This window comes from Procambarus clarkii, chromosome 4, assembly GCF_040958095.1.
Source record: "Procambarus clarkii isolate CNS0578487 chromosome 4, FALCON_Pclarkii_2.0, whole genome shotgun sequence".
Taxonomy (NCBI): domain Eukaryota; kingdom Metazoa; phylum Arthropoda; class Malacostraca; order Decapoda; family Cambaridae; genus Procambarus; species Procambarus clarkii.
Window position 1 is genome coordinate 23,822,146 of NC_091153.1, and position 2,644 is coordinate 23,824,789.

Below are 2,644 nucleotides of genomic sequence, written 5' to 3' on the forward strand. Positions count from 1 at the left end.
CATTGAATTCCCTGTCTAAAATCATGTAAGCATAAGCAATTGCTTTATGCTTACATTCCACCATGCCTCTAGGATTTTGACGGTCTAATAGACATTCAAAATCGTAATAGGCGGTGTGAGTTGGGCTATAGGTCCTACCGTAATTTTTAAAACTGATTTTATCACTAGGATTATAGAATGAAAATACTTGGGATACAGTGCATGACTCTTCGTGAGCCTGAATTTCATCTAAGGGAGCATGCAAAAGACAAATTTTGCAGAATTTATGAGTGTTAGGAATCCTTTCAGAATGGTGGTTAATACTCTTTACAAATTTATCAAAATCCTTGATCAGACAGAGATGCTTGCCTTCTAATAACAACAAAGGGACTTTATCGGCATACTTTTCCTGGCTTTTCCTAGCTAAACTAAGATAGTATCTGTTACTTTCATGAGTTACTGTATAAATATAAATAGAAATTTTGTTAAGCTTCTCTATTTTCTTAAGATTATCAAATGATACGGGGAATCTGATTTCATCTGCCCATACTACGAATCTTCTACACCATCGAAGGTTTTTGTAACACTTTCTAACGTTATCCATGGTCCTGCCCATTGCTAAGTTTTTATACGCCGCAATGCACTGTAACAAACACTCATCTCCTTCACTTTCAGGATTAAATACCGATTCTTTACCCTTTAATTTTGCAGGATATGGTACGTAAGATCCAAGGTGCATAGGGTGGCGAATATACGAAAAATTAATGGCAAAGCCTGACATGGAATGAATTCCTACACTTGAGGATTGGACATTTTTTAGGCATTCGTCAATTTTAGCAGACATTTCGTCAACCCATGAATTTACAAGAACTTCCACCTCTTCCTGTGTAACAATCTGAGTTTCGCCTCTAATTGAAAATACTTCGTCTAATATTTCATATTGATTGTCGGCATGATTAAGTTTTTGCAAAATTAGGCTTACATCAGGGTAAATGTGAAATGAGGGAGGGAATTCTTCCTGTATTTGTCTGAACTGATTGTCTATATATTCTATAAAAAATTCCCTATACCTATTTATATATACGCTGGGGTCAGCGTCTAAATGTCCGGGAATGGAGAACGAATGTCTCGAGAAAGAACCTTCGAAATGGTTAATGACTTCTAACACTCGCGGAACAACGTTATCTAAGTTAAGTACCTCTGGGGAATCTGGAGCGTTGACTTCTTCATCTGATATGTCGTGAACAGGGGGTTGATTGTCTTCTTCTTCATCTGAAGATGCATGCTGGTTGCCGTCTGGTGCATCTTCTTCTAGCTCCTGGGACAGCTGGGGTTGACTGCGTACAGGTGTGCTCCACTCAGAGGGTTGGGTTGAATCCAGGGGCGATTCTGTAATATAATATTAGCAATGAATAAACATTAAGAGGAAAACACATTTGAAACAATAAGAGGATTTGAAAACCTTAATAGGAAAATATCGTGTAAATAAGAGGAATTATTATTAAGAGGAAAAACAAAAAGTTTAAATAAGAGGAAAAACTGAATTACAGATAAATAATAATATTACTTACGAGCTGGGATGTTGATTCCACCAAGTATGAGATTCTCTTGATCACGAATAGGAACTCCTGTAATGGAAATATTTTTCTGTATGAGTACTTATTACTTGTTTATACACTTGTTAAAAATACAATTATTAACTTTTAAAATTACGAAAATTATTGTGAAAACGTACGGTTATTTATGATGCGACGGCGTTTGGGTGGAGGTTCAATGATGTTTCTGGCTTCGGTAGGAGGTTCCCGGTTAACGGAGAAACGACAGTATGGGCATGAAGTAGAACCATGAACTGAAATGAAAATAATATATATATAAATTGACTGTCTGTATGTATGTATGTGTGTTTCGGATATATATTTTCTTTGAAAGTTTATTGAATGTGCGAGAAAAAGAGGTACTTACGATTTGCACAATAGAGTTGCCCACAGCTGGTACAGGATACGTCAAAATGTCCAGGCGGTGTAGGCCCGTTGCATCCTATACAGTATAGTCTGCATTCTTGAAGAGCGTTGATGGACATTTCACCTAGGCATGTTAAACATCGTGTTTGACACACATGAACGATTTCGTTGTTGATAGGAGACAGGCACAGAGGACACACTGACATGATGATATGACTATGCTAGGGGAACCTTGTGAACAGGATGAAGATTGAATGTTGACTGAAAGTGTAGGCCTCCGAGACTTTGGCGATCTGAGGGGGCCCCTGAATGAGCGTAATAACGATAGTGTGCCCCTGAGTGAGCGTTTGGCTGTTTTATTAATAGCGAGAATGATTGGCGAATACTGGGAATAAACTCTTTTATTATAAATTGTGTAAACTATGAATTAGATGACTAAATAAATTATAAATAAATAAATAAATAAGTTTTATTAACGCTTAATGTATATATATAAATTATTACGGTGGCGAATGCCGACAATGACTGGTGGATGTCTGGGGCAGGTAATCAGGTGATGATTGCCTCGGGCAGATAGCCTGGGGCAGGTATCTGGGGTCAGCTTAGATAGTCTCTGAGGCAGTTTTCAGTATTAAAGGTTACATTGAGATGCTTCGGTTTTGTATAAAACTGACTGGTTAATGAAAAAGGAATAAAACATTAGT

At 37.3% G+C, this 2,644-nt stretch overlaps 1 long non-coding RNA gene across 1 annotated transcript; it reads right to left on the reverse strand.

The window, feature by feature from the left end:
• Positions 1-929: 929 nt before the first annotated feature.
• On the reverse strand, positions 930-1,932 carry LOC138372033 (uncharacterized). The gene is made up of 3 exons (XR_011230647.1): positions 1,715-1,932; positions 1,551-1,607; positions 930-1,368 (listed from the first exon to the last, which is right to left on the reverse strand). It is a non-coding gene; the product is annotated as an uncharacterized lncRNA (long non-coding RNA).
• Positions 1,933-2,644: the final 712 nt, after the last annotated feature.